This window comes from Triticum dicoccoides, chromosome 4A (genome assembly GCF_002162155.2).
Source record: "Triticum dicoccoides isolate Atlit2015 ecotype Zavitan chromosome 4A, WEW_v2.0, whole genome shotgun sequence".
NCBI lineage: Eukaryota > Viridiplantae > Streptophyta > Magnoliopsida > Poales > Poaceae > Triticum > Triticum dicoccoides.
The window spans coordinates 699,847,841-699,860,364 of NC_041386.1; the positions used below are offsets into that span (position 1 = coordinate 699,847,841).

At 42.2% G+C, this 12,524-nt stretch overlaps 1 pseudogene; it reads right to left on the reverse strand.

Annotated features, from left to right (window-relative positions):
• LOC119284135 overlaps window positions 1-12,524 on the reverse strand; it is a 92,005-nt pseudogene that overhangs the window by 3,190 nt on the left and 76,291 nt on the right.

Genomic DNA, 12,524 nt, shown 5'->3' on the forward strand with positions numbered 1-12,524 from the left:
ATTACCTACTTCAATGCGACACATAGAAAGTGTAAAATGTTACGAAAATGGATGACTTCTTTTAAGTAATCTTGTGCACTAGCAGTGCTTACCAACAACCACCGTAAGTAGTAGGGGGAATTTGTCTGCACAAGTTCCTGTTTTCCCGTCCCCTTTCTTCCCTCGTTTGCATGGGCAATCATAGCCTCCTGACTTGTTTATGCATGTCCCAAAGCAAGGATACAAATCAGGGTGCTTGCACTCATTAATGTCTGAGGGGAAAAAGATAGTTGAACATAAGAAATTCAGTGTAATCACTCTAAATAAATGTTTGCATGCATTGCTTCCGTTCTTTTCTATACTTTGCATATTCGGTCTATCTTAAGTAAAATCTTCAAAATTTTGACGAAGTTAGTAGAGAAAAAAAAACCAACATTCACAATACCAAATGAAGATCATTATATCCACCATGGAAAATATTTTTATATTGTATTTATGTGATATTGTAGATGTTGATAGGTTTTAATATAGATTTGTTTGAGGCAGTTTTTAACATAGATTTGGCCAAACTTTACTAAGTTTGACTTAAGATAAACATAGTACTAAGTGAAGTAAAAAGAAACGGAGGAAGTACATATATTAGCATATGTGTAACAGTAATTCAATGCTTTCTTCAAGAAATGGAGTAGTAACGATGATGATGATGATTATCACAAACTCAAAATCTTGTGTTTCTCGTGCCTATAATTGTTGCATTTAATTTTGGCAAATCAAATTTGTTATGAAGTCCCCACCTACCACATCGTGGTAGCCGACAAGTAAATGTCAAAATAGGTATTAGGCCATATAAATCGGAGGGAGTAGTGTACAGGAAAATTGATGTCATAACGCAAGGCTAACTGTGTGGAAACAACAACAAATCTTGAGTTGTAATTTGTTATGTAGTCATGTATATCCCTGTTAAATTGCAAAACTAGTGCGAGTGGTATATACCTTGGCATCCACCGGTGATGTAAGGGTTACCCTCATAGTGCTCCAAGCATTTGCAGACATAGCCAGGCCCACGGGTTGCGGTTGCCACAATAGCTGTTGGGGCTGGCGCAGGCGGGAGCCGGCTGCCCGTCCGGCGGACATGACCCACTCTTGATGGCGAAGTCGAGCATGTAGGGCACGCCCCTTGGGAATATCTTGTGCTGCACCTCGTCGCCGTACAAGTCCGGCGTAGAGAAGTTGTACCACGAACTCTCCACCACCATGGCATATGAGCACGGGCTGGTCTCCCACAGAGTGTTGTTATATGGCCCATTCACGTTGAGATAGAATCCGTCCTGGGGAGCCGCTGCCGGGAAGGAGGCCTGGCAGCAGCCCCGCCTAGAGCAGGAGCCGTTGGTGGCGTCGTTCAGGCTGCCCCTGAGGTATGACTCGCAGGTTAGGAGGTTTCCGCTGCCTCCCCCGAGACTGGTCGACAGCGTAGCTTCGGTGTCCCAGCCGACGCCACCGAGAACATTGCGCGTCATCGACAGGAGGAACGGCGACGGCCCCACCCCCTTGATGCTGCTGAACGTGTCTTCCAAATGCGTAAACTGACTAGTTTTGACATAGTCGGGAGCACTTGTGCTGCAGATGGATGCTACTGCGCCGTATACCTGCACCTCGCTCTTGGCGCCGTATATGCCAACGAGCTCGAAGGGCGGCACCGCGTCCGTGATATTCAGGTCCCGCGGCCGACCGGTGATGTTCCAAATGTGGGTGTAGGAGTAGCGGGTCGTAGTCTGGGATAAACCTGGGTAAGCAAGGAAGGCTCGAGGGGGGTCGAAAAGGAGTCGTTGCAGGAGACCCCGAAGCCCTCAAGGAAGCAGCCGGGCTTGGTGGCGAGGCCGAACGGGAACGAGAGGCTAATGTTGCCGCACTTGTCTGGGCAACCCGGAAGTGTGATTGGCTGCCCCTGCTTTTCAGCAGCGGCACCTAGGGTCACCAACTGGGTCGCCGCTGCAAGGACGATCAGGAGAAGAGGAAACAGGCGCTGGGTCTGGGATTGGTAATGCCACGGCGTAGTGCTCATGGTGCTTTTTTGGTACACTGTCCAATCATAAGCTAAGCGGCTTGCAGGGCGTGGGTGGGTGTGGGTGATACAAACCATCTTCTGCTATGAACATATTTATAGCACCTTTCAGAACGTCAAGGTTTAGACATTTTCCACTTGAGCCCACCGGAACTACTTCTAGATATCGAGTTGGCTATAATTCTTGATAAACATAGGGGTTTTCTGCAATGACTAGGTTTTTTCATCGTCAGAGATAGATAGCTTTATTAACAAAAAATGATGCTCCAACTGTTTTTGGAAGCATTTTGGAGAATCGATTATGTTTTTTTGTGGAGACATGCATGAATGTCATTCTACCGCGAAAATTTGCGCGTATGTGAATCACATGTCAATGTTTGTGGCCAAGAATTTTCTTTTTTTGTGAAATTTGTTTAGTATTTTTTTCGAATTTTACTATAGCAAAGAGTGCTTGTGAGCTTGAGCTCATAAGAGCACTTTCGGCTGTACGGGCACTCATGACTCACCTGGTCACGGTGGTGTTGAATTGAAAGAGCCGATAGGGCCCTCTCACAACCACGGCGCCCCAGCTCCAAACCGATACGGACACACATGACTCACTCGAACACAATCTTGAACTTTCTGATGCAGAGATGAAAGAAGGGTTCTATATCAGCTAGCTTGCGTCATCCCCGCTCTATTATCCCTGGTGTAGAAATGTGTTAGCTTAATATAAATGAGATTAGGAACATGAAAATAATGTTACTATGTCTCTCTTGTATGTTGGTATATAGTTTCGGAAGTTCAACTTCTACGGATTCTCAATGGTAAATATATAGATGATGTTTTGGAAAATATCGACAGGACGACAGTTCATGTTTAATTTGCTTTTTGAGAATAGTGTGAGGTGCTTGGTGGAGATAAGTGTATCATTCGCCCACTTCTCGCTGGCCATGAGAATCATTTAGATGAGCCGACATAAATTAACAAATTAACAGCCGAGTGCATTAAAAATAAACCTGACTGGCTGCGCAAGGCTATGTGATGAAATCAATAATATCGAATCGTTATCCCAAAAATAAAATAGTCTGGGACTGAGCCACACTAACCGGCCACTCCCAAATAGTATTACTTATTTTTGTCCTTTACTCAGAATACGCATTTAGTTTAATACTGTATTTCATTGTAAATTCCTCTTGACAACTGGTGATAGATAGAATGGAATCTTCTTCTTTTATTGACATGAAATGGGACGGAATCTTCGATGTCTAAAGAAATGCTTGTGCCAAGGGACTTCAAAACTGACGGTGTTGGCAGTTCGCACCTCAATCTATGTAACTACTTGCTGTTGTACAGAAAAATATAACTTATAATCCTACTTCCTCCGTGTCACAACATAATGCTCTTAGCAACAACTCGCATGCCAGGGAAGCAGGGGCGTAGCAAGGGAATAATATGGTGGTCCATGGACCACAATGAAGTTAGATTGCTTATACTCCCTCCGTCCCATAATGTAAGACATTTTTGCAAGTTATTTTTAGCTTGCAAAGTCTTACATTGTGTAACGGAGCGAGTGGCATATAGAAAGTTTATTTTTAAATAAATAAAATCATATCAACAGCGTTTTGCGGCTGATATTAATAGCGTTAAAGCAGGTTCCTTATGCTTTTATGCATTGGCTCACGGAGCTGCTGGTATTCTTGCATGCATTTGCCTTGCTAAAATTCGGTTCTCTAATAAGCGCGATAATATAGAAAAACTAAGATGCACTACAAGTTTTATTTTGAGTTGGAAGATGCACTACATTTTGACATAAAGGGAGCACATATGTTTATCCTAGTTAGACGAGTACAATGCAAGTAGTAGTCGCTGTTTATTACATACGCTTGGGTGAATACCAAAGCAAAAACAATACGTACGTACAAGGAATATTATAAGGGTGTGTCTAGGGCACTAGATGTGCCCTAATTATTGCGCATCTAAGTGACTCAATCAAGCATTAGAAAAAAAAGAAAAAGAAAAAGGAAATACCCATACGACTCTATGCACAAGAAGAATGACATAGGATTTAGATGTGCAATACCTATGATACATGTAGATATGCTTTAGCAAAACTGATATTATAAACTTTACATCGAGATATCTGAACACCTGGATAAAAGATACTGTAATATCTTCCAACTGGCGTCAACTAAGGAAGCTGATACCTTCGACACATTTTTGCGTGGAAAGATTCCTTCGACACATGATTCGACCTGTCCGTTTTGAAAAAAATGGGTTGACTTGCCTGTGTTAGGTGCTGTCGACATGTGCAGATGGTTAGCTGCTTGTTCGGCATATCGAGGCACTGCTCGCGGTCATCACAGTCTGTACATCCAGTAGGCGAGATCATGGACAGCAATTTTTCACACCAGACACATTTGCACTGCAAATCATGTCATGCGTGGGGGGATTGCCTCCGCACTGCTGTCGACATTTGCTTGAAACCAGTAATATCGACTCGTTATCCCAAAATTAAAATAGTGTGGGACAGAGCCACACTAACTGGCCATTCCTAAATAGTATATTAGTTATTCTTGTCCTTTGCTCAGAATATACATTTAATTTAATATTTCATGTAAACTCCTCTTGACAACTGGTGATGAATGGAATCTTCTTCCTTTATTGACAGGAAATGGAACGGAATCTTCGATGTCTAAAGAAATGCTAGTGCCAAGGGACTTCAAAACTGACGGCGTTGGACGTTTGCACCTGAATCTATGTAACTACTTGCCGCGTTGTACAGAGAAACAAAACTTATACTCCAATTTCCTCATTGTCACAGCATAATGCATCTTAGCAACAACTCGCATGCCAGGGACACGCAGGGGCCTATCAAAGGAAGACCAACATGAAATTAGACTCTATATATCATATAAAAAGTTTATTGTTTAATAAATAAATAAAATCATATTTATAACGCTAAAACAGGTAGTCTATGCTTGACGCATTGACTCATGGCTTGCTAAAATTCGGTTCTCTAATATGTCGTGATAGTAAAAAAAAAACTAAGATGCTCCATATTTTGACATGAAGGAAATAAATATGTTATCATCATTAGCTTTTCATTGTAAACACTCTTGATACCTGGCCCAATTCTCAGACAGAGAATACCAGAGTGACGAATGGAACGGATTCTGTTTTTCTTTTACAGGAAATGGAAGGGAATCTTGGATGTCTAAAGAAAAGCTAGTGCCATGGGACTTAAAAACTGACGAGGTTTGCCGTTTGCACCTTAATCTATGTAACTACTTGCCGTTGTGCAGAAAAACAGGTTTTATACTCCTTCTTCCTCCCTGTCAGAACATAATGAACCTTAGCAACAACTCCTATGCCAGGGAAGCATGGGCGTAGCAACGGAATAATATGGTTGTCCATGGACCACCATGAAATTATATTGCATATAGCATATAGAGAGTTTATTCCTTTTCGAAAAAAAACGTTAAAGCAGGATGCTTATGCTTCATGCATTGGCTCATGGAGCCTCTGGTAGTCTTGCATGCATTTGCTTTGTTAAAATTGGGTTCTCTAGTACGCGCGATAATAATCTATACCTACTATTAAAGGGAATAGATATTCTTGATTTGGTCCTGTTTTATGTTTTTTTTCGTATGAAGGAAACCGGACGTAGGAAGGAAACTTGGATGCAAACAAAGCAGCCGGCCGGCCGACCCATATCTCTATTAGTTTAGTTGCCAAGCAAAACCGAGCCGCCGTCCCATATGTCTATTTTGTGGTTGCCCTCTGGATTCCCTCCAGCGGTATTCGGACTGTGTTGACGGGCATGCACCGGCGAGATGTCTTGGTCTGGCAGCGCCAGCAATGGTGCTGGGACAGAGCACGGTGAGCATGACTCTAATTTCCGGCTTGTCTGCAGCGGCGCACATGGCGTTGGCTATGGTGACACGGACAAGTAGATAACACCAAGACGGACGTGCAGCCAAGGCGGCGTCAAGACCTGTAGTCCTAGCGTGCGTATGACGGTGGTTGTCATGCCGACATGCACCCGGCGCGGCTGCACTGCACAAGCTGTAGAGATGGTGTTGACGCTCAAAAATGGCATGATCGGAAAGAGTGACTTGAGTCTATAATGGAATGAGGTTAAAATTATGAGTTTATGTCACCATTTGATGGCCTTCGTCAAGATGATCGAAATAAATATGAAGATGGACCAAAAAGGAGCTCAAGTGCAAAAGATATGACAATTTCGGAGATACCCGTGTTGACACCTGATTAAAGAATGGCATGAAACCTAATTAAAAATACCTCGGATGGGAAAAGTTACAACTGCAAAGTTCTTCCTCTCGTCGAGACGGACGATTTTGATATAAAGATCGTCCCCATCCAAATTCGTATGCAAAAGTTACAGTCAAAACTGTATGCTGCAGCACTGTATGGCCGGATCATCCGGACCGGGGTCCAGATCATCCGGCCGAGGGCCAAAAAATTGACCAAAACAACAGAAGCTAAAGGTTGAAGCCGGAGATCTGGATCAACTCCCGGATGATCCGGGTAAAGGCCGGACAATCCGGGCAATCGTCCGGGTGTCCGGACACGTTTTTCTGCTGCAGACTTTAGAAAACGGCCCGAAACACTTCGAAGATGGCCTCGGATGAAAAAGTGTTCAACATGAAAGTTGTGCGTCTCACCGAGACGATTGATTTGGATATAAAAAACGTCTAAATCCGAGGTCGTACGAGGATTCTAAAGCCAAAACAGTGAGTTGCTGTCAAAAAACTGGGCTAGGCCGGATCATCCGGGCCTTGAGCCGGACATCCGGGCCGGGGGTCGTGAATAGTCCGTGTTTTATTAGGTTTTGATGATTTGGACGGCTAGGCAAGTCCTTTTCTTGTACGGGAAGTCCATCCGCCTCTTATATAGACAAGAGGTGACGGCCGATTGAACAACAACACACAATCGAACAAATCAATCTATCATCTTTTACCTTTATCTTTATCTCTCTCCCTTGTTCTTCTTCTTCCTCGTTCTACGTTCGTTCTTCTTCATTGCAGGGCGGCGAACCTCGAGGCCCTAGGGGCGGTCAGGTCGACCTAGGGCAGCCCATAGCCGCCGCGCGCCCTGACGGGGTCCCTCCCGGGCGTGTGGGGTTTTGGGTCATCAAAAGCGCCCTCCGGATTGTCTTGCGTACCGCGCTTCCGGCGGGTCTCCTTCGACGTGAGCTGCGGTGCATCACCCCCGGCGTCGAGGGTACACGTGACGTGTTCGTGTGCGAACACACTTTTTGGCGACTCCGCTGGGGACGAAGCTTCGAACGGTCTCCGGCCCGTTCTTGCTACGAAGAGATCGTCATCAAGTTGCTGCAATCTACAAAGGTAATATGAATACCCAATTCCCCTTTGTAGATGGAAATAATCCATATGTTGTTTCTAGATCACCTAATGAGCATAATGTATCGGCTAGCCCTAGTTTTATCAATCATGCATCTAATTATGTGCAAGGGCCGATGCAAAACAATTTTCATGCTTCAAATTCTTATAATTTTAGCAACGTACAACATATGTATCCAAACTCTCATGCATCAGCAACCCCACAAATCCATATGCCGATGAACAACATGGTGAGTTTGGTTAATAAATTTGAAACACCTCATGTTAGGATTTCCAATGCCATGCAAGAAAGTGTTTCACCCTTTTATTCATCGGCAAGTAATGTGCAATATACTAACCCAACCATGCCGATGAACGAGAGAATTGGCCATGCTACTACTAGCTATTCGGCCAGTTATTCCCAACCGTCATATGCTACACATCATGACAATAATTTTTCAGCACCATACACAACTGTAGATGTTCATAATTCGGCTTCACACCTTCCTGGTCATAGCCGAATAAATGTAAATTTTACTGGAGCGGTTGTGCCCAATATTGCAGAAGATGAGGTAGTGGTGGCTGCATTGAAGAGTTTAGCCCAAAATAAGAGGATTAGTGCTCTTTGCTTTGAACAACATGAAAAGGGGCTATTTCCTGATTATGCCGCAATAAAAGCTAGAGTTTTGCAAGAAGATGAATCTTTGCCAATTGATAAAATTGGTGAGCAAAAGTATGGTCTTACAACAATGCATATGCCTTCACCTAGTACTACATCATATTATACACCCCCTACACAATTGCAAAGTTTCGGCAACACCCGTGTGTCATTGCCGAAAGAATTTAAAAGCATTGGGGGGCAATCATATCCGGAGTGGGCTGAAATTGAGAAAAAGCTTAAAGCTAATTTTGCCGCTCGCCGTCGGAAACAAATAGAAAAAGAATTGGCTCAGATAAAAGAAGCATTGCCAATTTGTAGTATCAATGAAAAGAAGGATGATTCGGAACATGAAAGTGCTTCGGTTGAAAAAGCCGAATCAAGTAGTATATATTCTGAATCCATCAAATCCAATGGGGCAAGCATTATTGAGAAAGGGCATGGCAAGCATAGGAAAACAACGGTGCTTGATTTTTCTGAAGTTAATGGAACCTACTTCCTGCCCTATGAGTTCCGTGTCGTAGAAATTGACAAGCTTCAAGGACAAGAAAAAGTAGCCGAACAAAGTTCGGCCGAAAAAAAACTCCAAAGCAATGATGCACGGATTCAAGAAAAGATGATGACAAGGTGTTGGGGAGCCATCCAAAGACGAAGCAAGATGTTCTTCAAATGGCACCATTATCATGCTCTCCCAACATATTTGAAGAGGTAAGCATAGCGAGTAATTTACCTATTTTCAGATTTGGTCGCAACTTCATTATTGATGCATCTATAAGAAATATTCTCATAAGTAATTTTGAAAGACCAATGAAGAAGGGTAATTTACTTGTTAGCAGTAAAATTGTTATGGAACATATCGGTCAACCCATTGCGCCATTTATAAAGACCGATAATGACTTATTGTTACAGCCAAAGCTTTTCCCGTTGCTTTCTCTAATGTTCATATCTAGTTGGGTAGCTTTGCTTATTTCTTACTTGGCTTACACTTGGTCTCAACTGAGACATGTATGTTCTAAATATCTTCGTTTCAGAAATTTAAAGCCAAGGTTAAATTCATTGAGAAAACCGATGCTAATATAATACCTTATCCAAAGACATCGGAGATAGAGTGGAAAACACAATGCATAGCCGAATGGGGAGATTCCAAATCTGAACCATTCGTTTGCTTATCTCCAAAGCCGTTCAAACAGCAAGATCGGCTAGGAAATAAGAAGTATACCTTCAATTCAAGCATGTGTGATAAAATATTTGATTTGTTGCTGAAAAATAATTACATTACAATTTTTGATCACCATGTTAAGCCATCAATCCAAGGACGAATGTATTGTAAGTTGCATGATTCGTCCAAGCATAATTTTGAGGATTGCAACATGTTTCGTGAAATAGTTAAATCGGCCATTGAAAAAGGACGATTGAAGTTTGTTGAAACACCAAGAGATGACCAGTCTATTCCGATTGGTCCCGATGGCAGAAAGTTTTTGCATCGGCTGTTTCAAGCTGATCCATTTAAAGAGAAGGTAAAATCTGCAGGTGATGGGATCGAGTTTTCAAGTAAAGAATTTGTTGAAAAGCATAATGAACATAACCTTGAGGGCAAAAATTCCATCGAAGCTACAATGAAGACGCCAAGGACTGGGGGGCAGCAAGTAAATCCAATGATCAATGAAAGCAAGACAAAAGAAAACAAAGGCCGAAATAAGCGCAAGTGTAAGAGATCAAAAATCACCTTCCTTGAACTATTGGATAAATATCAAAAGAAGAGTGAAGAGAAGAATGCTTATCGGCCAAATCATGCAAAGAAAGCAAGATCACCCCCAAGGCGCAAATATGAGGATTGGTATTGACAAAGTAATAATTTTAATGCAACATATTCATATCCTTATTTTGGGCCGCCAATGCCAATGCCGTGGATGCCTCCCTATGCTCATATAGATACATATTCATCATGGGACAGGTATGATACAAGGGCACATTCTCCATCTTATTCTAGACCATCTCACCAATACCATGCAGCTCCAAGGAGATCAACATTTGAACAATCACGCGTCAAAGACCGTTTCAATCATAAGGAATCGGTCTAGAGCTCAAGGAAGAAGAAAGAGGTGGTCAAACAAGTTTACCACGTTAAAAGAGATGGTCGTAAAAGTGCTACTTCAGATTTGATCTCAAATGAAAAAGAGCCAATGAAAGTGTTGACATTGGCTACTAAAAGCAATAAGATGAAGCAACCAATTATTGAGAGTCAAAGTGCCAAATCTGAAGAAAAGAAGTTGAGAGTGCACAAGGCCAAGAAAGAATTGTCATTGGTCAAAACAGAATCACAGCCGAGATGCCCACTCAGCTTATCGTATTGGCAAAAGAAGGAATTACAAAATCTTAGTGCACAAGAGCTGAGAAAGAGGAACATGGCATGGGTTCCCAAGAAGATCAATCAAGACAAAAATGATGTGCATGCTTCTGTTGCAACAAGTACAATAAAAGTGAAGAAGGAAAATAATGAAAGACACAAACAATTAAGCCGAAGGTGCGCATCACAACATCAAAATCTTCGGTTAGCACATCATCCATTTTCTTCAACAATGCCATTGATGCCTTTGCCATGGAATTCATCCACAGGTATGATCAGTTACCCTCCATGGACTTATTTTGATCCATGGATGCAACATAATTTTCCATATCATGACAGAGTATTACCAAATCACTATACATTTGGTTAGTTACATTTTTGTTGCTAAGACAAAGGGGCCGAAATATTTTATTGCTATTTTATTTATTTATTTCGGCTATACATGCTTTAATGGATGAATTCTACATGGACCTCATGATAATGGTCGATAATTAACTATCGTCCTAAGAAACTATCCGATCATGGCCGGTGTGAAATTCTAACATCGTCCTTAGTTAAATTGGAACCGAGACAAGGTACATGTTAAGTGATATTAACCTTGTCTCTCTAGTGCTATGGAGATTATGTTTCGAAGGTTGAATTCATAACAATGGCCATGGTGTTGGTTTTGTTTATATATCTCCATATGGTGCTGTTATGTGAAGCCTCATGCCTCTTAAAATATTTATTGCACAATAATCAAAGCCGAATATGCAATGTTATTCGGTTTGGAACTTTTCCATATGTGCTAAACATATTAAGGCTTTTGGTGATTCGTTATGAGTAGTGCAATAAATATCCAAGGGTTATGAATGTTTTGACGAATCACTTGTAGTTTATCTTGAGGTATGCCTAGATGCAAAATTTACCTTGATTGCTTTAAAACTGTTCATATTTCTAGGCATGACAATTCAAAAGAGTTCGCACAACAAGCATCCGGCTACTATGTTAATAATGGTGTATTGTATTTCATTCAATAGCCGATGCTTAGTCTCGTCAACATAGCTAAGGCTGAATCGAAGTCCATCGCTTCGGCCACTAATGATTTTTTATGCAGGCAAAAAGTAAGGATTGAAGAAAGTTTATTGTTGATTATTTACAAAATCCTAACAAAAGGGTGAGCAATATGGTTTGGAGGATGACCTTGAGATACATATCTATGGGATTGTTAATGAAGTTGAGAAGGTTTCACCCAAGTTTGCATCAAGAATCCGCCTCAAATAAATGGCCGGTATATATTTATCGCTCTAAGCACATGCGACGTGGCCGATGGAGTGTTGACATCGTCCTTAGAACCAACACGGTACAAGTTATTTTTCGGCATACTACCTTTGCCGAAAAACAGGGGGGCATGTGTTGACGCTCAAAAATGGCATGATCGGAAAGAGTGACTTGAGTCTATAATGGAATGAGGTTAAAATTATGAGTTTATGTCACCATTTGATGGCCTTCGTCAAGATGATCGAAATAAATATGAAGATGGACCAAAAAGGAGCTCAAGTGCAAAAGATATGACAATTTCGGAGATACCCGTGTTGACACCTGATTAAAGAATGACACGAAACCTAATTAAAAATACCTCGGATGGGAAAAGTTACAACTGCAAAGTTCTTCCTCTCGTCGAGACGGATGATTTTGATATAAAGATCGTCCCCATCCGAGTTCGTATGCAAAAGTTACAGTCAAAACTGTGTGCTGCAGCACTGTATGGCCGGATCATCCGGACCGGGGTCCAGATCATCCGGCCGAGGGCCAAAAATTGACCAAAACAATAGAAGCTAAAAGTTGAAGCCGGATGATCTGGATCAACTCCCGGATGATCCGGGTAAAGGCCGGACAATCCGGGCAATCGTCCGGGTGTCCGGACACGTTTTTCTGCTGCAGACTTTAGAAAACGGCCCGAAACACTTCCAAGATGGCCTCAGATGAAAAAGTGTTCAACATGAAAGTTGTGCGTCTCGTCGAGATGGTTGATTTGGATAGAAAAAACGTCCAAATCCGAGGTCGTATGAGGATTCTAGAGCCAAAACAGTGAGTTGCTGTCAAAAAACTGGGCTAGGCCGGATCATCCGGGCCTTGAGCCGGACATCCGGG